This window comes from Bos taurus, chromosome 4, assembly GCF_002263795.3.
Source record: "Bos taurus isolate L1 Dominette 01449 registration number 42190680 breed Hereford chromosome 4, ARS-UCD2.0, whole genome shotgun sequence".
NCBI lineage: Eukaryota > Metazoa > Chordata > Mammalia > Artiodactyla > Bovidae > Bos > Bos taurus.
The window spans coordinates 43,735,293-43,760,871 of NC_037331.1; the positions used below are offsets into that span (position 1 = coordinate 43,735,293).

The 25,579-nt window shown below is 39.7% G+C and overlaps 1 non-coding gene and 1 pseudogene across 1 annotated transcript; both read right to left on the bottom strand.

Moving 5' to 3' along the window:
- Positions 1-17,031: 17,031 nt before the first annotated feature.
- Positions 17,032-17,195, bottom strand: LOC112446509 (U1 spliceosomal RNA). Its single transcript, XR_003034518.1, has one exon. It is a non-coding gene; the product is annotated as a U1 spliceosomal RNA (small nuclear RNA).
- A 6,115-nt stretch (positions 17,196-23,310) lies between these two features.
- LOC518557 (peptidyl-prolyl cis-trans isomerase A-like) lies at positions 23,311-23,952 on the bottom strand (annotated as a pseudogene).
- Between the last annotated feature and the right edge of the window lie 1,627 nt (positions 23,953-25,579).

Here is a 25,579-nt window from a genome sequence, read left to right on the forward strand (position 1 = left end):
GCAGTAGACACAGGAGACACGGGTTCAATCCTTGGGTTGTGAAGATCCTTGGCGGAGGAAATGGCAACCCACTCCAGTATTCTCTCCTGAAAAAAATCCCATGGACAGAGGAGACTGGTGGACTACAGTTCACAGGGTAACAGAGTCAGACACAACTGAGTGACTAAGCATGCATGCAAGCTCTTTGACGTTGGTCTTGACAGTGATTTTTTTGGATTTGATACCAAAAGTAAAGTTAACAAAAGCAAAAATAAAGAAATGAGGTAACATCAAACTAAAAATAAAAAGCTGCACAGCACAGGAAATCATCAATAAGATGAAAAGGAAATCTGTGGAATGGAAGAAAATATTTGCACACCACATATTCATAAGGGGTTACGATGCAGAATATACAAGGAACTCATAGAGCCCAGTAGCAAAAAAGGAAATAACCCAATTAAAAAACAGGCAAAGTATCTGAATAGACATTTTTCCAAGGAAGACCTACAAATGGCCAGCAGGTACATGAAAAGGTGCTCAGTAGGTAAATGCAAATCCAAATCATGATAAGGTATCACCTCACACCTTCTAGAATGGCCATCCTCTGAAAGACAAGAGATAGCAAGTATTGGCAAGGCTGTGGAGAAAAGGGAACCCTTGTGTCTTGCAGGTAGAAATGTAAATTGGTTCAGCCAGTATGGAAAACAGTATGGAGAGTCCTCAAAAAATGAAAAATAGAACCGCAGGATGATCCAGCAATCCCACTTCTGGGTATATATCTGAAGGAAGCTAAATCACTATCTCGAGGAGACAGCTGTACTCTCCTCTTCATAGCAGCAATATTCAGAGTAGCCAAGATGTAAAAAAACCTAAGCGCCTGTCTTCATGTGAACAGATAAAGAAAATGTGGTTTTATATATACACATATAATGGAATTTTATCCTGCCTTAAAAAGGAAGGGTATCTTGTCATATGCATTGATAAGGGTAAAGCTGGAGAGCATTATACTAAGTGAAATAACCCAGACAAAGACAAATACTGCATGGTATTACTTATATGTGGAATCTGAAGGGAAAAAAAAGTTCATACACATAAAAACATCGAGTAGAAAAGTAGCTTCCTGTGTGGCAAGGGTGGGGAGCTGGGTACAGTGAAGGAAATAGGGAGAGGTTGGTAAAGTGTTGTACAAAAAAAGATGAATAACATCTGAGGATCTAAGTATAATGTGACTATGGTTGTTAACAGTGTATTTATTGTATGGCTGAATTTGGTAAAAGAGTAGAAGCTGTTCTCACCCAAAAAAAAGTAAATATGTGAGGTGCTTGTTATGTTAATTAACTCAATAGGACCAATTATTTTACAGTGTATGCTATGCTATGCTATGCTACGTCACTTCAGTCCTGTCCGACTCTGTGTGACCCCGTAGACGGCAGCCCACGAGGCTCCCCCATCCCTGGGATTCTCCAGGCAAGAACACTGGAGTGGGTTGCCATTTCCTTCTCCATTTACAATGTATACATATATCAAATCATCACATAGTACACTTTAGATGCTTTATAGTTTTGTCAATTCTACATCAAAAAAAACTGAAAAAACTTTTTTTTAGCTAATCTGCCTGAGGATACAACATTTCCACCTCTTCTTTCACACAGTCCTTCCCCATTATTTTATTTTAAAGAAGCAAGGCCTTTTCTTACTCTAATCTTTCCATAGTGTATTACCCTACAGTAGAAAAACCTCTGTAACACACTGGGGTAATATAGAATAGATATTGGTATTGTTGTTGAGAAAGGGAGTCACACTAAAGAATTAATAATACATCCTTTTCCTAATTTTACTATGTTTTACATATATTTTCCTAGTTTGCTTTTAGTAAAATCAGAGGAAGATGTCAATTATTTGGTGCTAGGTTTCCCCTGATTTTTGGCATATGTTTCTAACAGAGTGCAAAGAAATGAGGACATTGCTATAACAAAACTCCCTTTATTCCCACCTTTTTATTTATATGAACAAATTTTTCTCAATGTCTATGTTAATAATAAAATGCAAAATGGTGGGGAGATAATACTGAGGTTGAAGCCTATCTCAATTTAGTCATAAGACATTACTTTGCCAACAAAGGTCCATCTAGTCAAGGCTATGGTTTTTCCAGTACTCATGTATGGATGTGAGAGTTGGACTGTGAAGAAAGCTGAGCACCGAAGAACTGATGCTTTTGAACTGTGGTGTTGGAGAAGATTCTTGATAGTCCCTTGGACTGCAAGGAGATCCAACCAGTCCATTCTAAAGGAAATCAGCCCTGGGTGTTCTTTGGAAGGAATGATGCTAAAGCTGAAACTCCAGTACTTTGGCTACCTCATGCGAAGAGTTGACTCATTGGAAAAGACTCTGATGCTGGGAGGGATTGGGGGCAGGAGGAGAAGGGGACAACAGAGGATGAGATGGCTGGATGGCATCACCAACTCGATGGACGTGAGTTTGAGTGAACTCCAGGAGTTGGTAATGGACAAGGAGGCCTGGCGTGCTGCAATTCATGGGGTCACAAAGAGTCGGACACGACTGAGCGACTGAACTGAACTGAACTGAATGCATAATTATCTCTAAATTGATACCTGACCTAATTTTAGCAAAAGTTAAATGCTTGACCTAACTTTAACAAAACTATTCAGTCCTCATCTGGCTCATTAAGAGACATGTTTAAAATAAAATTTTGTTTTTTCTGTTTAATAATCAATATTTATATTATCTTTATGAATAGTATACTAGTAGTAATAGAAATGATAACTCAATCCAGAATAATTTTTAAACACAGCTGCATGGTCACTGATATAAAAGATGAAGTTTCAACATTTATGCCTTTTGTTGTGATAATTAAGATAATTGACAAAAGACAATAATCAGAATATGTCATATTAGGACCAAAATTTTTAATAGAAGCAGAGTGAAAGTACAAGTTTAAGGAGAAAAAGGAAACATGTAAAATCTCATTATTAAAGAACAGCTTGTTCATATATTTTTTTAAAAAATAGATGTTGTGGTACTTAGATTCTATTGGTTATATTTTTCACAGTGCTGTATTACTTTTTTAGAGACAATATTTACAGTAGACTGGAAGTTACATCCTTTGCAACTATTTTAACTTCGGATGAAAAATTTTAGATGTCAGCTTAATAATATTCAAGAGAATACAAAGTTCTACAAGATTCTTTTGGAAACGTTTGCAAGTAAAAAATTTGAAGACTGCTATTTTAGGAAACTCTGTCAGTGATCAATGTGTAGAATGGAATAAAATAGGGAGAAATTGGGCAGGATCCCAGTTAGGGAACAATTGATTTTTTCTAGACATAAGGAATTTGAACTGTATTAAGTTTATAGTCATGGAAATAAAGATAAACAGACTGAAAGCAAAAGCTACTATGAAATAAGAATTGTTAGTGTCAGTCCCTGCTTCATTTCACCTTAAGTTTTAAATATTGTCAAAACTGAATTCCCCAGTGTTTTCCACCTATGGCTTCTGCACAACTTGGTCTTGAGCTCTTTCCTATCTTCTCTTCCCCCCTCTCCTCCTTCCTCCCTTCCTTTTCTCCTCTCTTCTTTTCTTCCTTCACCCATTGCTCATTAGATACTCTGCAAAGTGCTGGGACTTCTGAAACAGTTAAAATTCCAAGTCCCTCGCCTATAGTAGGGAAACTTACAGCTGAGTGTGGTGGTGAGAGAGATGCCTTATGTGGCTCACATAACTCCACCTCTCTCCCGTTTGTAACACACTGAAGGATAGGGAACATAAGGGTCCATTTCCCAGATTTCCTGTGTGCCCAGCCTCTACCCTAGCAGACATATGAATGTCATATTTGGAAAACAAAAGTGAGACAGAGGTGGCACATCTGCTCTGTGCAATAGCAAGCAGGGATGTGGAGAATTTGGTTTTGTATGGCAATTGTAGTGGAGGCCCCAGGGTCTGGTGCCTACTTCTGTGGGTGCCAGGGACATCCATTTTGATGACGTGGACCTGGACTGATGCCATGTGCCTGGTACCAGCAATTGGGGCTCCCATTTCCTTATTCCCCAGCTTTCTGATCATTGCCTAGTTTTCTGATCATGGCACAGGCAATAGCTACCTTGATTGACAATCATTCCTGGAAGCTCAGACTGGAGCCTGTTTCCCCAGACTTTCTAACAATTTTATTAACATCCAATTCATTATATTAAATCTCTTTAGTTTCAGTGAGCTAGAGTGGCTTCTTTTATTAGCACCCAAATTCTGAATGACACAAATGAAGCCCATCATTTCTCCCAGCCTTCTACCAGCCTCTTGTATTGTTTCCTAGGTCTCTTTTTGTTGTCAGAGCTGTTACCCTACAAGCCAGGGATAACCCTGGAATGGATACATTGTTGCCTGAGTTGCTACTGTTCCTCTCCTGTGTATTTTAATTCTGAGAACTAGTCTCTGACATGACTTGTTGATCCTCTTTTTGGTGAACTAGAGTCTCTCCTGCCCTATCCTCGTGACAGCTATTCGTGAATAGGTGTCATGTTTAATACTTCCAAAAGGTGACTTTGGAAGTATTAAACACTCACAGGCTGTTTCTCTGTCTCTGTGTTCCACCCACCTGCTTGGGACTCCTTTACTTCCTCTTGTGCCCTTTGGACAGTATGCCTTGCTCACATGGCTGCGTCTTCATGGTGTATCTTCCTGTAACTGGGTAATTAAATTTATTTTAGAGCACTGACTCTGTTTAGCTCAGATGATAAAGGATCCACCTGCAGTGCAAGAGACCAGGGTTCTATTCCTGAGTCAGGAAGATCCCCTGGAGAAGGGAATGGCTACTCACTCCAGTATTCTGGCCTGGAAAATTCCATGGACAGAGAAGCCAGGTGGTTTAGGGGCTTCCTTGGTAGCTCAACTGGTAAAGAATCTGCCATCAATACGGGAGACCAGAGTTCAATCCCTGGGTCGGGAAGATCCCCTGGAGAAGAGAACAGCTACCCACTCCAGTAATCTGGCCTGGAGAATTCCATGGACAGAGAAGCCTGGCAGGCTACACAAAGTCCATGGGGTCACAAAGAGTAGGACAGGACGGATCAACTTTCTGTTTAGTTGACCTAAGAAGTTCCCTGGAGAGCTCATTTAAAATGCAGATTGCCCAACCCAACTCTGATTCTGTAGGTTTGAGGTGTGTCTGGTAGTCTGCATTTTAAACAAATGTAGCAGGGCTCTCTGACCCACCCTGACCTTGCATTGCACCCTGACAACCCTCTGATGTCAGTGGCTACCCCACTTTGACATCAGAGAGTTATCAGGGTGCAATGCAAGGTCAGGGTGGGTCACAGAGCCCTGTTGAGAAATCTGTACGCAGGTCAAGAAGCAACAGTTGGAACTGGACATGGAACAACAGACTGGTTCCAAATAGGAAAAGGAGTACCTCAAGGCTGTATTTAGTCACCCTGCTTATTTAACTTATATACAGAATACATCATGAGAAATGCTGGACTGGAAGAAGCACAAGCTGGAATTAAGATTGCTGGGAAAAATATCAATAACCTCTGATATGCAGATGACACCACCCTTGTGACAGAAAGCAAAGAACTAAAGAGCCTCTTGATGCAAGTGGAAGAGGAAAGTGAAAAAGTTGGCTTAAAAGTCAACATTCAGAAAACTAAGATCATGGCATCCGGTCCCATCACTTCATGGCAAATAGATGGGGAAACAATGGAAACAGTGACAGACTATTTTTTGGGGTTCCAAAGTCACTGCAGATGGTGACTGCAGCCATGAAATTAAAAGACACTTGCTCCTTGGAAGAAAAGTTATGACCAACCTAGATAGCATATTAAAAAGCAGAGACATTACTTTTCCAACAAAGGCCCATTTAGTCAAAGCTATGGTTTTTTTAGTAGTTATGTATGGATGTGAGAGTTGGACTATAAAGAAAGCTGAGTGCAGAAGAATTGATGCTTTTCAACTGTGGTGTTGGAGAAGACCCTTGAGAGTCCCTTGGACTGCAAGGAGATCCAACCAGTCCATCCTAAAGGAGACCAGTCCTGGGTGTTCAATGGAAGGACTGATGCTGAAGCTGAAATTCCAATACTTTGGCCTCCTGATGTGAAGAACTGACTTGTTGGAAAAGACCCTGATGCTGGGAAAGATTGAAGGTGGAAGGAGAAGGGGGACGACAAGGATGAGATGGTTGGATGGTATCACCAAGTCAATGGACATGAGTTTGAGTAAACTCCGGGAGTTGGTGATGGACAGGGAGGCCAGGTGTGCTGCAGTCCATGGGGTCGCAAAGAGTTGGACATGACAGCAACTCACTTTCACTCACCCCACTTTAGTGGGTTAGAGCAGAGACTGGGTCCTAGCTCCTTCTCTCTTCCATGTACCATGAGGAATGAGGGAAGAGAGAGGTTAAAGGTAGCCCATAGGTTGTAAATTTGAATGAGTAGGATTATGATGGAGCACTGATTCAAACAGGGAAATGAAGAAGGAAAGCTGGTTTGTAGAGGAAATAATGAATTCCATGTGAGACATGTTGGTTTTGACATCCAATTGAAGATCGTGATTATATTGTTGGCAGCTTGTAATTGATTGATGACTCAAGTCTTGAGGTTGAGTAGTGACATAAATTCTCTGTTGGGTGAACTTCAGAGAATTGCTGCTGTAGCTATATTATTTCTTTAATGTGATGCAACCATGATTGTCCTGAAGATGACATACATCTATTGGTGTCATTCCAATATGACATGGCGTCAAATACAATGTATTTTGTGTTTTCTGTTGGGTTGTAGAATATGAAAAGTTAGAGGATTCATGGTGGGATACTCAGTATTATATGTTGCTTAGGAGATGCCTAGGGCCTAGCTCTTTCCCTTAGAGCTCTCCTCCTCTCCCTCAATCCTTCCTTTGCTTTGCCCCAGCTAACTGACAGACATATCTCTGTTTTATAAATTGGGGGAGGCAAAATTATGTAGGATAATTGTAAGAGAAGAGAATAAAACCCAAAACTGCAGTTATTATTGTAAATTTTTCAACTGGGCACAAAACTAGGTAATATGAAATAATACTTTTCCTATAGATGTCTCACAGGTCTGTATCTAGGCTCCATCCAACCTATTGTAGAAGTTCTTTTTCATCACTCGGACTTAAAGCCATTATTGAAAAGTGGCTTTCAAGCTCTCTTTTCAAGTGAAATCTTTTGTAGAAATAGTATATCAGAAATGTAACTGTATTGATTGAGTTCAAATATATACCATTTATTCATTCTAAAGTTGTTGCCAAAGTTTCATGAGAACAGTGAGGTTATTTTGATGAAGATAAAAATTTTAAACTAGGATGTATGGATGATGGTTGTATATGAGCAAACAGATTTCTTTCCATATATAGATATATAGTTTAAAATCCTGATTCAGTAAGAAAAGTGGATTCAAATTGAACGCTTAAAAAAATGTTTTGGAATTACAGGACACTATAGATAAACAGATATGGTGCCATAACCCTAACTGTGAAATCTACCCTAAAATGATTTGACCTTGGCAGTGGGTCAGTCATAAATAGTCATTGAACACTTAATATGTACTAGATACTGAGACTGCATTAGAGAAAACAGACACATGGAATTTATAGCCTAACAAGGAGGATAGTCACTAAACAAATAATTCTAAGTGATTATAAGTACTTAAACTGCAAGGTGAAAGGAATTCTAAGTATGCTGGGGAGGTATGACAGGAGACCTAACCTTGTACAAAAGTGATCAGAGATGTTCTTCTTAAGGGACATGATGTTTAAGTTGAGACATGAAAAGTGAATAGGCAAAGGGAAGAGCAAAAAAGTATTCCAAGTAGATAAGCTACTATGTGTGATGGCCTAAAGGTGGGAGAATCATGGTTTATATGAGAAACTAAAACTTGTCATGGCTTTTCTCCAACAAAGCTGGAGAGACTAGTGAGCTGTTCATTAGAGGCTGGAGAGTATAAGACTTTCTAGCCAATGCAGTGGAGTAATTTATAAACTATTAATTGATGTGTTTTTAGTGCCTGTACTGTATTAACCATCAACCCTCCACCACTTTGGCTATAGGCAAAAAAGTATTTCTTCAAGATGTAAAAAGAATACCACAAAGAAAACAAAAAACAGAAGCTTCAAATTTTGACTTTTAAATCTAAACAACAAAAAAATAATAGTAAGAGGCCAGAAACTAGAAGACATTGGGCACTGTAGTTGCTGAGTAAGGTTATAGTACAGGACCGTCATAGGGTGCCTAAAAGGACTGGCAGAGACTTACAGATAAAGATGACCTCCCGCAGGCTGTGGGGAACAGTCAGATACTATCCTACGTGGCCAGAAAGTGACACATAAGCGTAGGCTGACCTTGAGGGTACTGGGGATGCAATGCAAACACTGACTAAGCAGGTGACTAGAGGAGGAAGGACCAGGGATCATTACATTGGGGTGGTGTTGAAGTCCATCAGTTAATATTTCCTATATCGTCCTGACATATCTATGTTAAATATTTGGGCATTATTTGAAAGATAATGGAAAGCTGCTGAAGGATTTTAAATAAAAACCTGATTTGATATTGTCTCTGTAGCTGGGTATAGAAAATGATTTGAAGCAGGTAAGGCACATCTAGAAGGATGTTACAGTCATTTAGGTAAGAGATGATAGTGGTCTGTGCAAGAATGGTAGCAATTGGAATAAGAAGAAATGAACAGCTCACAGACATCTGTTTTAGTTGGCTCAGGCTACTGTAATAAAATATATAATAAACACTGGGTGTCTTAAACAATAGAAACTTACCTTCTCACAGTTATGGAGGCTGAAAGTCTCAGATTAAGGTCCCACCAGGGCTGGTTTCTGGTGAAAGTGCTCTTCCTGACTTTCAGATGGCCACCTTCTTACCATGTCCTCAAAAGGAAGAGAGATCTCTATTCTCTTTCCCTCTCTTCCTCCTCTTATAAAATCACAGTCCTAGCTAGAAGAGGGTAGGAGGAATCAAAGATGACAGTTTTCTTGAGTAGAAATGATAGTAATGTTTATGGAGATTAGAATCACTGGAGGTAGAGAATATTTGGGGAAGAAATGTCTGAACCTAATTTTAAATGTGTTTATTTTGAGGTGCTATGAGATATGAGAAAGGAAATGCCAAGAGAGTAAGTTGATTGTATGGCTTTGGAATTCAGAAAAGACATCTGGGGTACAGATGTTGATTTAGGACTTATCTCTCTACAGATGGTCAGTAGCCATGGGAGTGGGTGAGAGCCCATAGGGCAGTGGTTCTTCATATTATACATGCATCAGAATCACTTGGTTAGCTTAAGACACAGATCACTTGGCCACACCCCCCAAGTTTCTGATACCACTGTACTTTCAGAGGCATATAAACAGTTTAAGACTTTTGAAATTTTGACTTTCAAGAGAACTCACAGCAATTTATATTTCTAATCAGTTGAGTATGAGAAAGCCTACCCCACTGTACCCTTTATTTCATTCAATATTGTGATTTTTTGATGTTAGGGGCAAAAAATGTGAACTAATTGCAGGGTTTTTGTTGTTGCTGTTGTTTTCTTGGCCACTCCACACATCATGAGGGAATCTTAGTTTCCTGATGAGGGACTGAACCCATGCCTTCTGCAGTGGTAGCTTGAAGTCAACCAGTGGACCACCAGGGAAGTCTCTAATTGCAACTTTATTTCACACATCTTGGGTATTTTTTTTAATTGTCTTTGTTTTATTTATTTATTTTTTATTTCTGTCAGTGAGCAGCATTTCCCAGTTTTGCCTCCCCCCAAAAATTCTTGGTAACTTCATCACATGGGATTATAGGATGCCTCTGTGATGGTGAACATTTTTTTCCCCATATTTTAAAATGCTGTTTGCGTGTCCTTCAGTTTTTGGTAAAAACCTTTCTGTTTTTACATATTTATCTTTTAGCACATCTATCTATTCTTTGGCCCCTTCAATACACCATCACATTTTGTGACTGGCATATTTAGGAGATAACTCACGCTGATGAAATGTACCCTAATGTGTGTGGATCATCACAATTAGGCAGGTCTTTAATACTCATCTCTATGAATATGATGAAAATACTCTGCTACTGATACTTTTCCAAGTTGAATAATACAAAAATGTGACCTAGATGGTGCTGGAGACAGTTTCCATGTAGGGTAAGTAAAACCAAGACAGTCATTCTGACTGACCCTAGGTTGTCCTATAGCCAATTAAGGAGGTAGGGCCCAGAAAGTCTTCCTCTTCGTCTAAATGTAGATCACACTTGACTGGCTCTGGTAAACTGGCCATGACTTAATGTTTCATTTTACACAATCCCACTGCATGTGAAAGCCAGCCCACATGCTTAGCAATGAAGCTACTGATGACAAAACCAGATCCTGCTAGGAGCTCAGCTATCTTGTCTCTGTGGCTCTTCCAGTCAAAACTGGGTTTACTTTTCTGACAACCTCTTTTAGGCGCCATGTTAGATGACTTGAAATTGTTCTTCAGTGTATGCTTCAAACAGTTTATGACTTTCCTGACCGGCAGCCTCCCTTGTTAATTTGTCATAATATCTGCCCAGGCTCCCTGTTATCACTTCCTTTGGCACTTGACAATCTCAGTGCAGTGAAGCTGGGATTAGGTCTGGTTTCATGGCTGTGAAGCAAACGTTCCTGCAGTCATCATCAAGTTGCATTTCTTAAATCCCTACCCTAGTGTTAGTTAATCATAGAGATACTTTCTGGCTCTTTGAAGTGAAGGATAGTCTGCAGATTTTGCAGAAAGTGAACAGAGACATAATATGGCCTCAAAGCAAGGCAGTTCTCTCCAAATCCAAGGGACATTGGATTTTACAATATATTTTTACTCCAAATGGAGATTTGGAGATCCTCTACCTTCTTAGATGGGGAAAGAACAGAACATAGTGGAATGGACTTGAATTTTGAGTTTAGCAGGTCAGTCCTCTGGCTGTATGATCTTGAGCAACTTTGCTTATTTCTTAGAACTTGTTCCTTCATTTGTGAAGTGGGGTAATACATTTCTTACAGGGCTGTTGTGAGAATGTGGAAACATGTAAAACACATTGCAGGTGCTCAGATGTTAGTTCCCTTCCCTTATTGACTAGGAATAGCTATGAATCTGTGAAACAGGTTTTCAGTACATACTAGGACTCAGAAAGTAAGTTCTTTAATAATAGCCTGAATCTTGGTCAATACTGGCTCAGCCACAAGGGCTTGGGTAATTGTTTTATTGCCTTGAACTTCCTTTGGCACAGGGCCCCACCCACCCCACATGAAAATGAATACTGCTGAGCAGCCAAGTGTTCCTCAGTTGTAAGCACTCTCAACACAAAGGTGTACAAAGGAATTTAATGACCAGAAAGCAAAGGACTGCAATTGAGTATTTCATGTGAAGAGCAAGATTCCCAGTAAATCCAAGGACTCTCATATGCCATGTGCTTAGCATGACTATCTTCCCTTCTCTTTTTATAGTCCGCAATGATAGGAGGAGACAAGGAGGTAGATACAGAATGTTCCTGTTTGGGGCTCATTGAAAGCCTCTGATGCAGCTTCCTGCCAGACCGTTACTTTCTTTTTGCTGGAGATTTTTCACAACTACAATAACACCGTAACTTGAACTTCTGAAAATCACAAATTAGATAGAAGCTGGCTGGGCTTTAGATCCCACCTATGCAGAGGGAGATGAACCATCCAACTTAGACTTGAGATATGCTGATCACTATCATCCATATCAGTTACTAAAACAGAATCTTTAATCTTTATGAGCAAGACATGGTGGACTCATAGTCTCATGGCTGTGTTTACTCCAAAGAACATATTCTTATAAATTTTTTAAAATTTCAATCTTTTGATTAATTTGGGCTGTTGTCCACACAACCTCCCTTCTAATCCAAATTCGACAGGTATAACCATTTGAATATATTTTACTTTAAGCATACTGAATAGAGAGATGAAAATCAGAATTTGTGTAAAATATAATGTAATTTAGAGGCTGGTTATTAACTTTATAGAAAAGAGTTCCTTCTCTAGTTGAAACTTCCTTAGCTCAATGGAAAAGATAGGCAGGGCTACATGGGAAGAGCTCTAATCTAGAGCGATCCTAGGGCCATCACCAACTATTTTTATCTTGTTAGTTATATCAGATAATTCTTTGGCCCTCAAAGAATTTCTTAATATTGGAAAGTTTAGCAAGATATTCTCCATTGTTTCTCCTGTAAATTCAAGTTATAGGAACTCATTTCTTGTGTCAATCAAGGCCCAGATTTCTTTCTTGGACATTGAGTTATGTCCAATAACTCATGGAATTCTTAGTGGAGTCAGGAATTTCCCAAGCTCTATTTCCCATAATTCCTGAGTTCTACCATTAAGCATCACTTGTAATCGAGTTCTAAATATTTTAACAACAGCAATATAACATTAAATTTAATGGCATATGGAGAAAAAACAGTTCAAATTAAAAACATGCTAATATGTTTCATATGATAATAAGCTTATTCAGTAAACTTGCAGTTTCTAACAATGTTATATGTTACAACTAATATTTGTATCTATTTGTTTCCAACTAATGCAGTATTATGTTTTACATTTGTATCTATAAAATCCATTGAGCAGTGCCCTTCCCATTTGATTCAAATGTGTGTAAGGTGACACTAGTGAGATCACTTTCCTTTAAATCACACCTACCATAATACATGATTTGAGACCTCAATTTAAATTCATACTGCATTACAATTCCCTTGCCTTTTTCTGATTGATTTAAGAAGGTTGATAGTATTACTCAAATTTTTTAACATTTTGGATAACTCATTATTTAAAACAAATTTGAGAACCGAAACTCCACTAATCATTAGAATGACTTTAAAAGTGACTCACCGAGTTTGGTGGTCAGCCTGTTTTTTAAAAACTTGGTTCGAATGGAAAATTGAAAAAGCAAAGGGCTATTAATAATGACAGGAGGTGGGTGTATGAACAGGTGTAGTAGATTGTGGTGAGAAAGATGTGAAATTGCTGCATTTCTAAAGAACCACATCCCCATCCCCATTTTTTTTGTCACCTTCTTCGCAAATAGTGGTTTTATGATTCAGAAAAATATGTACTGAATATTGAGACTAAACCATCAAAATATTTTTCATTCAAGAGGCTGAAAAGCTTTCAGTATAAAGTTTTAGTACTCAAAAGTAAGAAATAGTATTATTTGTTTTAACCTGAACTTAATACCAATAAAGGAGATCAAACATTTTCATAAGTATTTACAATGACCATGACCAGAAGGTCCTTCATTTCCCACATCCATGCAGTTATTAGATCTTACTGGCTCTATGTCCTAAACATCTTCAGTTTCATCCTCTTTTCTCTGTCTTTACTGTCACCACCTATTCTCATGCCATTATCATTTCTCATAATTCCATCAGCTCCCAACTATTTTATTTCCAATATTGAGTCTTCATTCTATGAAAAATTACTGACCTTCTAAAATACAAGTCTGATTATGGCTGTCTTCTGTTAGAAAGGTTTCAGTGAATTCCCATTGCCTTAAAAATAAAATTCAAACCTTCAGCGTGACATGGAAGATTCTTTATGATCTGACATTTGTGCTTCTGTTCAGCCTTATCCTCTCTGTTCCACTCTCCAACTTAACTTCTTGGTCATGCTAAACCAAAATTAACTTCCTAACTGCACCCTGTTTTCTCACCATACTTCTCTGCACGTACTGCTCCTCTTGCTTGCAATGGCGTCCTCACTTTTTCATCTGGGAAACTCTTACTCATACTTTAAGACTCAGCCACCATCTCCTTTCTTCACCTCTAATCAGTCTTGCAGTTTGGTGTTCCTCCAGTGCGTTCCCGCAGGTGCCCCACTGCCTTCTTCGTTCTGCTCTGAATTGTGCCTCGTCACAGCACTGTAGTGCAGTTGTCCACGTTGTCTATATTGAGATCTCTTAGAGGGAGAAGATTGTATCTTGTTTATCCTTTTCTCTCAGCACTTAGCATAATGCCTGGCACAGAGTAGGCCTTCTGTAAATGTATGTTAAGATAACCAATGTATAAATACCCTGGGAAAGAAAAATTCAACACGGAGCAGCTTTAAAATGGGATAATTATGACAGTTGTTCAGGTTGTTTTCAGTGCTATTGAAACTGCTGTGTTTTACAATAGAAAGGCTAAAAAAGTATAAAAACTCTGAGTAAACATTATTTTTACTTGACTAGAAAGAACCACATTAAAACCTTTCTTGATACACTTTTATTTTACTTAGAAAAAGAAGCTTTTTCTCCCCCTCCATAATTTTGTAAATTCATAATTCCCTTTCTCAAACTGCAGTTGTCACTGGCATCTTAAATCTGTGAAACCTTACCAATCCCAGTTAAAATAGTAGAGGTAACTATTGTTTGCACTTCAACAACCACTCTCTAGAGTAACTAGAAATTCTTCTAGTTGTATTTTCACAATATAATTCTGTGAAAAACCCAAGTCCCAAAACAATATACTTTCATAGGGAGAAACAGTAGGCACAGCAAGGATGAATCTTCATAAACTTGGGCATCCAGGAAGTATTATCTTATTTTTTTTTTAATATGATGGTCATTCTAAGAACTTAATTTCTACATAAGCAACCCACTCCAGTATTCTTGCCTGGGAAATTCCATGGACAGAGGAACCTGGCGGGCTACAGTCCAGTGGGTCACAAGAGTTGGACACAACTTAGTGACTAAACCACCACCACCAAGATACTGAAAACGAAAGTTGAAGCATATAGCTTTCTACCAGAACCAAGTGATGGAAATTATTGTCTAAGCTCCAAAGCACATAATATGCCTTCTGGGGAGTTCAAACCAATTTCAAGTGAGTTAAGAATGTTATACAAGGTTAATGCATGTAATGAATTCTGTGTAAATTAAAATACTGTATAAGGTTCAAAGTGTGTAATATTGTGTTGAACAATAAAAATTTTTAATGTCAAAAATAAATTATTTTTAAATTGTCAACACTGTATCTGCCAAACCAAGGATGTCTGCAGGACAGATTCAGCTTCCTGGTAATACGTTTGGACCTGTTGATCCGTACTTTGATTAATCAGTTTCCAGTGTTTCCTAACATATTTGATACCAGTATACAAGTAAAAGTATGAAAATATTTGTACAGCATATTCAAAGCTTCTTGTTGCCTAGAGGTATCTCAGATGTGGCCTCCTAATGCTTAGTTCTCAGCCCTCCCCCCTGGAATTATTGAGGGGTTGAAGAGCTATGTTGGGTACCCCTTCATTGCATCTCTTTGCAGTGCCCACTAGGTGTGGCCCAACCTACAGTAGAAAGTATTGAGTAGTGTTTGGAGAAAATGAGATGACAGTAACTTTTGGTGATGGTGTAATAGGGAAGAGGGGATGGTGGGAGGAGAAATCCGAAAATGTGGAGAAGTATTTGGTAGGAAGTAGGGAGGGTGGCTGGCTAGAGCACCTCAGTGAACAACCTGAGTCCTGAGTGGTGGTGTAATTCCCTCAAAGGCCGTTGTACCTCTGAGGCCTGGCACAGAAGCTGACATAGTGAAAGTCACTCAGTTGCGCCTGACTCTTTGTGACCCCATGGACTATATGGTCCATGTAATTCTGTAGGCCAGAGTACTGGAGTGAGTAGCCTTTCCCTTCTCCAGGAGATATTCCCAACCCAGGGATCAAACCCAGGTCTCACACATTGCAGGCGGATTCTTCACCAGCTGAGCCACAAGCGAAACCCAAGAATACTGGAGTGGGTTGCTTATCTCACCAGAGGATCTTCCCAACCCAGGAATCAAACTGGAGTCCCCTGCATTGCGGCAGACTCTTTACCACTGAGCTGTCAGGGAAGCTGACATAAAAGTGCCTAAAAAATGTTTGTTCAATAAATGAAATACAATACCAAATTGTTGATTCCAGGAATGGCCTCAACTCTACCTTGGGGGGAATAGGGTAAAAGTAGTTCCTTATCCCACCCATGAATACTTAACCTCTTCCTCCTTCTCCTCACCACACCCTCTTCCCTGGAGAATTCTTTATCCTTAGGGATCAGACTCTTTTTCTATAACCCTCAAAAAATATTCCCAGATTTATGTTTTCTTTCCTCTCTCTCCACCACTGCGCCGCCCCCCCCCCCCCCCCCCCCGCCCATGATAGGGTTAAATGAAAGAAAGGAAATACTAGTTGGTTAAACCAAGTAAGGGTACGCAAAAGGATAAGGGTATTCTAAAGGATAAGAAAGCCAAAAGACAGAATTACTGGATGGACCCAGCTTCTGGATTTCAACTTCATTCTGCTTAAAACTGATCTGCTCCAGGACACCCCCTCACTGCACTCTTTTCTCCTTTCTCATCTCCGCTTGCATAATCTCCACCCCTCCACCTCCCACATTAAGAAAAAAAAGACTTCCCTCCCTCTGAGATGTTACAGCTCTTTGCCTTGGGGTAGAGGAACTTCTGAAGTGCCAGGCAATTCAAATTATTGCTGTGGACAGTAAGCAAGAGGAATAATTATAATAATCCTTTTGAAACTCGGAAGTTTTCACTACTTTCTACAAAATTAAAGGAGAAATTAATTGAGTGGTCAGTTGGTGACTCATTAAAGATAATTTTTAATTATCTATTACTATGTGATTGTAATTATATAACTCTTAGAGGTTCAAATAATTGTAGGTTATTCCTATAATAAAACTCCTTTCAGTCCCATCTTCTGATTTATGTGAATAAGTTTTTTCAGAGTTTCGCTAGTGGTCCAGTGGCTGGGACTCCACACTCCCTGTGCACGGCTCCTGGGTTCCATCCTTGGTTGGAAAACTGGATCCCACATGCTGCAACTAACTCCTGACACAGTTAAATAAATTAAGTAGTTTAAAAAATAGAAAAGAACAAAATATATATCTAAATTCTGGCAATATGTAGTATTAGTCCATAGATGCATGTTGTTGTACAGTCTCTTAAGTTGTATCTGACTCTGCAACCCCATGGACTGTGGCACACTGGGCTTCCCTGTCCTTCACTGCCTTGCAGAGTTTGCTCGAATTCTTTTTTTTTTTTACAGGGGAAAGCGCGAACGCAGTCCCCCACTACCACAAATTATGCAGTTGAGTTTCCCACATTTGGGGAAATCGCAGGGATCAGCACATCCGGAGTGCAATGGATAAGCCTCGCCCTGGGAAAACCACCTTCGTGATCATGGTATCTCCCCTGCCAGGTAAGTATTCGAATTCTTGTCCATTGAGTCGGTGATGCTATCTAACCATCTCATCCTCTGCTGCCACAAACTCATACACTAATTGAAGAAAGGCCCCTTCATGGTAGGTGGTGGTAGTGGTGCTGGTGGTTTAGTCACTAAATCTTTTCTGACTCTGACCCCATGTACGGTAGCCCACCAGGGTCCTCTGTCCATGGGATCTCCCAGGCAAGAATACTGGAGTGGATTGCCATTTTCTTCTCCAGAGGATCTTCCCGACCCAGGGATTTAACCTGGGTCTCCTGCATTGCAGGCAGATTCTTTACCACTGAGCCACAGGGAAGCTCCTCAGGGTGTATAGAGGGTGGCAAAATAGGTGAAGGAGATTAAGAGGTACAAATCTCCAGTTATAAAATCAATAAGCCACAGGGATGCAATATTCAGAATTAGGTATATAGTCACTAATACTGTAATAATTTTATGTGGAGAAAGATGATTCCTAGATTTATCATGGTAATCATTTTATAATGTATGCAAATGTCAAATCACTATGCAGTATACCTGAAATCAACATGATATTGTACACTAACTGTATTTCAGCTTTAAAAAGTGAAACCTCATCTGCTTCCAGGGAGTATCAATAAATAATGATTAAAACTTTTTTAATCAACAAGTAGCAATATAAGTATGTTATTTGGACATATGGAGGTAAAAATAGAAGTAGTTGCCTGTTGAAAATGGGAAGTGGGGGGAAGGCATGTAATACTTTGTTATATGTCTTCTAGGGCAATTTGATGCTGTTGAAACCATAAAGAAGGCTTCCCTGGTGGCTCAGATGGTGAAAAACCCACCTGTTCACCTGTAAAGCAGGAGACTTGGGTTCGATCCCTGGATTGGGAAGATTTGCTGGAGGAGGGCATGGCAACCGACTCCAGTATTCTTGCCTGGAGAATCCCCATGGACAGAGGAGCCTTGTGGGCTACAGTCCATGGGGTTGCAAAGAGTCAGACATGACTGAGCAACTAACCATGCAAACCATAAGATGTGTAACTTTAATATTAGAAAAGCTAATTAAATAACATGCTTATCATACCTTTATTGGAGTAGTAAATAAATAACAGAATCTTGAATTCATACACACAAAAAAAGACCCATTATCTCATTAAAGCATATATTTATAATAAAATTTTAACTTTGCACATTTAACAGTTATTTGTGTTGTTTATGTTCTTTGATCATTTTAATCTGTTTATTAACTGTAATGGTAATTAAATACAAAAGAAGAAGTAACACAGCTTTATAGAACCAGAGAATATATCAATTTGCATTCAGATTGTTATTGAAAAAAAATTGATAGTGATCAATCAAAGATTTTCAAACATCAAAACATGGCATAAGGGCTTCCCTGATGGCTCATTGGTAAAGAATCCACCTGCCAATGCAGAAGACACGGGTTCAGTCCTTGATCCAGGAAGATCCCACATGCTGAGAAGCAACAAACCTGTGTGCTATAGCTGTTGGGTCTGTGCTCTAGACCCGGGGAACCGCAACTACTGAGCCCACATGCTGCAACTCCTGAAGCCTGTGTGTCCTAGAGCCTGTGATCTGCAACAAGAGAAGCTTGTGCACTGGAAGTAGAGAACAAAGTCTGAGCAGCAACAAAGACCTAGCACAGCCAAAACAAAAAGAAATGAATAAATAAATAATTTTAAATGGTCAATTAAAAGAAACATATCAATAGTTATGATACTCTGAATCATATCTTTTGCCATTATTTAAATTTGATGAAAAAATATATGCAAATTTTAAAAGATATTAGAGAATATAAAGTTTTTCAAAGTTATTTTAGGGATGTTGCAAGCAGAGTCTTAAACACTGCTGTTCTAGGAGCCAGGCACCAAATCTTGGGACCAAATAAAACCCTATGTCCTTTTTTCAGTGGTTGGAGAGAATCCATCTTTAGTATTGTAATAAATGGTCTTATTTTTCACTTTGGCAGTGAAGCAAATACTGAAGAATGCTGCAAGAAAATCTCAGTAATTAACTGTCATTCAAATAGGAGAAAATGTCTAGGGTATTTAGCTTTAAATAACTTGTAAATGCAGATGATTCACGAACTTATAATTCTGCCCCAGACCTCTTTTCTGAGTTCTAGATTTACGTTTCTAGCTACCTGTGACATATCCACATGGTATCTTCTCACAGGCAATTTGCCAATGTCATGTCCACAGTTACAATTCTGGTACCATGATTACCCTCCCTGGAGCCCCACACTGGTTTCTCTTCTCAATAAACATCCTTTCCATCAGAGTTTCAGGCACTGTTATCCCTTCTTCTGTCACAGTGACAGCTGCCACCACTGATACTCCTAGATTACTTGGAGTCTAAAATGGGAAAAAAAGAAATGGAAAAAAAAAATTAAAACACTAGGTGATTTCTTCTGTCTTCTTTGAGCATTAGAGATCCTCTTTCTTTTTCTTGGGCCAGAACTAGAGGCTTCTGGAGTCTCTCTGTCCAGGACCAGGTCCCAGTTCTGGTTTCAGTCTTCCCCAAGTCCAGACTAGGAGATACTGGGAGGGAAAAAAAGAAAACAAAACACAGGAAACTCCCTGCTGATTTAGCAGGATTTCACATTCTCATCTTCTTTTCCAACCTGACTACTGTATTTCATTTTAGAGCAGTCGTTTATTCTGTCCACGTTATATCTCCATTCAGTGGGAAAGACAGGAGGGAGTCACTTACCCTCAGCTAGAACCTCTGTATTCTGCATCTTCACTTCTTTTTCATAAGCATTTTCCATTTTATAAAATAGTTAATAGGCACCTACCACACTCTTGATCAGACATTTAAGCTGCTTTCAGTTTCTCCATATTATAAACTATAGTGAATGTATACTTAGAACTCAGGAGAAACTCTTTTTATGGGGCTTAGGTCTCCCAAGCAGATTTGTGCTATAATGAGACTTCTTCTATTCACCATCAGGATCTCTATTCTATTAAATGAATCCGCTGCTAAGTCACTTCAGTCATGTCTGACTCTGTGCAACCCCATAGACGGCAGCCCACCAGGCACCACCGTCCTTGGGATTCTCCAGGCAAGAACACACTGGAGTGGGTTGCCATTTCCTTCTCCAATGCATGAAAGTGAAAAGTGAAAGTGAAGTCACTCAGTCATGTCCAACTCTTCGCAATCCCATGGACGGAAGAGCCTGTTGGGCTGAAGTCCACCAGGCTTTTCCGTCCATGGGATTTTCCAGGCAAGAGTACTGGAGTGGGGTGCCATTGTCTTCTCCATTAAATGAATCTAGCAGGTATTAATTTATAAACAAGATCAAGGAACTCTGTTATGGTACAATAGTTCGCATTTAGGGACAAATGTTGTATGTGACCTTTAAGACCACAACTGTCTTTTTGCAATGTAATTTGAAGGTGTAGTAGTGGCCAACTGCAAGTCTGACCATTGTTGATAAGACCCTCGGATGCTGGATAGTGCCATAAAAAGATCAGTCTCCCCCTGACTCTCTCTGTCTCTCCAGGGCAGCCTGGCGCAATAGGCTGCAGGTCAGCGTGATGTGTTACACCTTCTAAAACCTAGAGAAAGCACTGCTTTCCTCTCCTATGTGTCTGAGGCAGCCCCTGTGATCTTGAGAGACATCCAGATGCTCCCAGTTCTCTCCACTGTCAGGATGCTCTGCCTCTGTTGCTGGAGTGGTGACAGTTACAGACCTTTCTCTCTCTCGGGGTAGAGGTTCTCATCTTTCCATCCCACTGAGTCAGCCAAGGGCTAGAGGTGGCATAAAGCTTGCTTTTTGTTTTATCATATATCATGATTCTGTATTGTCCATGTAAGGACTCACTTGATTAGAGGAAAAAGAACCAGATTTTAGTTCCAACTTGAGTAGTAGGAAATTTCTCTGATTTTCTTCTGTCAGATTAATCTCTCTATACGGTTAGATTTCTCTCCAGAAAGATGGTACCAACTTTTCATTTGTACTAATCATATATGAAAATGCCTGTCTCACCATACCCTTGCACATAATTATAATTTTTAATATTCATTAACTTGACAGAAGAAAGGTGGCAGTTTCTTACTTTAAGTGTGTATTTCTTTAATTGCCTGTGGAATGGAATATTTTCTGATATTCATTGCCAGTTGAATTCCTTTTGTGAATTTTCTATTCTTGTTTATTGCCTGTCTATTTGTACACATTTTTTTGTTATATTTTTAATGATTTAACACTTTATATTGATCATTCAGAAAAATCAGAGTGAAAATATAGAGAAACATAGGTGGTAGAATTTGACTGCCAATGCAGGAGACATAAAAGCCGTGGATTCATTCCCTGGATCAGCAAGATCCCCTGGAGGAAGGCATAGCAACCCACTCCAGCATTCTTGCCTGGAGAATCCCATGGACAAAGGAGCCTGGTGAGCTACAGTCCATGGGGTTGCAAAGAGTCAGACATGACTGAAGCGACTGCACGCAATGCAATCCTGGTCTCCAGTTCTGATCATTTTGCTGCATTGTTTATTCTGTGGTGGCAAAGTTTCCATTCATAACTGAAATCTAGAAAGACTCCAAAACTCTAAGTTGAGGTAGTGGTCTTAAGTTTTCTTCTTCCAACTCTTTGATCAAGCAGGTTACCAATGCTCTTCTTCCTGCTCTGCCTGCCCTCTGGTGGAGGTGCCAAAGAGCAGACTAGGAGAGCAAGCCAACTATAAAAGGGGGTGGGTGTGGGGAGAAGACCGTGTTATGCCTAAATGGCATCCAGCCCCTGAATCTTTAAAGAACCAGTGTTTGACTTAATAAACCTCTGTTCCTTGGCTTCTCTAACCTCAAATCGTGTCCCCACAATAAAATCTATCATAAGGCAATTATTCCCAAACTGGTACTTCTCCATAGATACTGCTCTGCACCTTTGGTTTTGTTGACCTGATAATTCTTGCACAGGGAAAACTTTCTCTTTCCCAATTTTATATCAGGAGAAAACACAAGTTGGTGAATTAGAAAGAGCTAGGAAGTGAGGGTTCCGTTCCCAGCTCTGTTGTTGTTCAGTCACCCAGTCATGTCCAACTCTTTGCGACCCCATGGACTGCAGCATGCCAGGTGTCACTGTCCTTCACTATCTCCCAGAATTTGCCCAAGTTCACGTTCATTGCATTTGTGATACCATCCAGCCATTTCATCCTCTGATGCCCTCGATCTTTTCCAGCATCAGGGCCTTTTCCAATGACTCTTCTGTGTGCATCAGAGACCAAAATAATGGAGCTTCAGCTTCAGGATCAGTCCTTCCAGTGAATATTCAGGGTTGATCTCCATTAAGATTGACTGGTTTTATCTCCTTGCTGTCCATAGGACTTTCAGAAGCCTTCTCCAGCACAACAGTACGAAGACATCAATTCTTTGGCATTCTGACTTCTTTACAGTCTGTCTCTCACAGCTGTATGTGACCACTTGGAAGACCATAGCCTTGATTTTATGAACCTTTGCTGGCAGAGTAATGTCTCTGCTCTTCAACATACTGTCTAGGTTTGTCATCACTTTCCTGCCAAGAAGCATTTGTCTTCTGATTTCATGGCTGCAGTCACCATCCACAGTGATTTTGGAGCCCAAGAAGAAATCTGTCACTGCTTCCACCTTTTCCCCTTCTATTTGCCATGCAGTAATGGGGGCGGATGCCGTGATCTTATTTTTTTTTAGTATTTAGTCTTAAGCTGGCTCTTTCACTCTCCTCCTTCACCCTCATCAAGAGGCTCTTTAGTTCCTCTTCACTTTCTGCCATTTAAAGTGATATCACCTGGATATCTGAGGTTGTTGATGATTCTCTCTCCTATCTTGATTCCAGCTCATAACCTATCCAGCCCAGCATTTCTCATGATGTGCTCAGCATATACGTTAAACAAACAGAATGACAGCAGATAGCCCTGTCATACTCCTTTCTCCATCTTGAACCAATCAGTTGTTCCATACAGGGTTCTAACTGTTGCTTCTTCTTTTTTTTTTTAATTGTTTAGTTTTTATTTCATAATCATAAATTTAACTTTGCAATCCAGCTAAACTTGGAGGGAGATAAGGAAAATATAGAACCCAAAGAACTATAGCAAAAGCACAAAGATTATAGGATATTTGGAGCAGATGGGGGTGAAGGGGTGCTCTCCTGGGCTACAGAAGGAATGGTCTGGTGGTTAAGTAAAACACAAGTAAAATTTATTAGATTTGTCCACAGTCAGTAATGGTGATTTTCCTGCTGGTCTTGCCATTCCTGGACCCAAAGCGCTCCATGGTTTCCATAATATCCATGCCCTCTTTCATCTTGCCCAAGACCACATGCTTGCCATCCAACCACTCAGTCTTGGCAGTGCAGATGAAAAACTGGGAACCGTTTGTGTTGGGGCCAGCATTTGCCGTGGACAAGATGCCAGGACCTGTATGCTTCAGAATGAAATTCTCATCATCAAATTTCTCGCCATAGATGGGCTTGCCACCAGTACCATTATGGCATGCGGAGTCACCACCCTGGCACATAAATCCCGGAATTATTCTGTGAAAGCAGAAACCTTTATAACCAAATCCTTTCTTCCCAGTGCTCAGAGCATGGAAGTCTTCTGCTGTCTTTGGAACTTTGCAAACAGCTTGAAAGAGACGCAGCCCAAGGGCTCACCATCAACAGCGATGTCGAAGAACACTGTGGGGTTGACCATGGCTAGACAGCATGGGAGGCTCTGGGGTGGCGGCATCTGCAAGGCCTAACTGTTGCTTCTTGACCCACATTCAGGTTTCTCAGGAGACAAGTAAGATGGTCTGCTATTCCCATCTCTCTAAGAACTTTCCACAGTTTGTCACGATCCAAGCAGTCAAAGGCCTTAGTGTAGTCGATGAAACAGAGGTAGATGTTTTTGAAATTCCCTTGCTTTCTCTAATCCAGAAAATGTTGGCAATTTGATCTCTAGTTCTTCTTTCTTTTCTAAACACAGCTTGAACATCTGGAAGTTTGGTTCATATAATGCTGAAGCCTAGCATACAAAATTTTAAGCATGATCTTACTAGCATGGGAGATCAGTGCAATTGTCTGATGGTTAGCACATTCTTTCGCACTGCCCTTCTTGGGAATTGGAATGAGGATTGACCTTTTCCAGCCCTGTGGCCACTGCTGGGTCTTCCAGATTTGCTGATATAATGAATGCAAAACCTTGATGGCATCATCCTTTAGGGATTTGAATAGTTCTGCTGGAATTTCATTGCATCCACTAGTTTTATTAACAGCAGTGCTTCTTAAGGCCCACTTGACTTCACACTTCAGAATGTCTGGCTCTTGGAGACTAACCACACCATTGTAATAATCCTATTCATGAAGATCTTTTTTTCTACAGTTCTTCCATGTATTCTTTCCATCTCTTCTTGATCTCTTCAGTGTCTACTAGGTCTCTACCATTTTTGTCCTTTATTGTGTCCATCTTTGGGTGAAATGCTCACTTGATGTTTCCAGTTTTCCTTAAGAGATCTCTAGTCTTTCACTTTTTTATTGTTTTCTTCTATTATTAACCATTATTCACTGAAGAAGACCTTCTTGTCTCTTCTAGCTATTTTTTGGAACTTTGCATTTTAATTGATGTACCTTTCTCTCTCTTGCTTTTCGCTTCTCTTCATTATTATGCTATTTGTAAAGACTCCTCAGATAACCACTTTGCCTTCTTGCGTTTCTTTTTCTTGATTCAGATGGTAAAGAATCCCAGCTCTAGTACTGCCAATTAGTTGCATACTCTTGGACCAGTCCCCTGAACTCTCCTAGTCTGGGTTTCTTTATTTGTAAATTAAGAACAATGTTACTAATGGGTCTATTGTGAGGATCAAATGAGGTAATGGTAGTGAGAGTGCTTTGTAAACAATAACCACTCCACACATCTAGGATAATACTAAGTGTCCACAGCTCTTCTCCTTCTGAGTCAATGTTTGACTTGACTTAGTTGCCTTTTTATTTTAAAGCAAGAAAAAAAAATCACTTTATCCTTTTAATCTTTAGCAAATAAATGAAGCCTTTGGGCTTAGATCTGTAGAAGAGGCAAATTGTGTGTCCTGAGGTGACCCAGGTCTTTGTGTGTACTCTCTAGATCTCATGTTCATTTCGCTTTTAATTACAGCATTACAGAGTGGAAACTTTAAAATGACATCTTTTAGAACTAGTCATTATTTAATGACTCTACATTTCAAAAATATTTCTCATGTCTTTAAAATAACTTGTCAAGTTCTTTTATTATTCACTTCAGTTTAGTTGCTCAGTTGTGTCCAACTCTTTGCGACCCTATGAACACCAGGGTTCCCTGTCCATCACCAATTCCCAAACTATGCTCAATCTCATGTCCATTGAGTCAGTGATACCATCCAACCATCTCATCCTCTGTCATCTGCTTCTCCT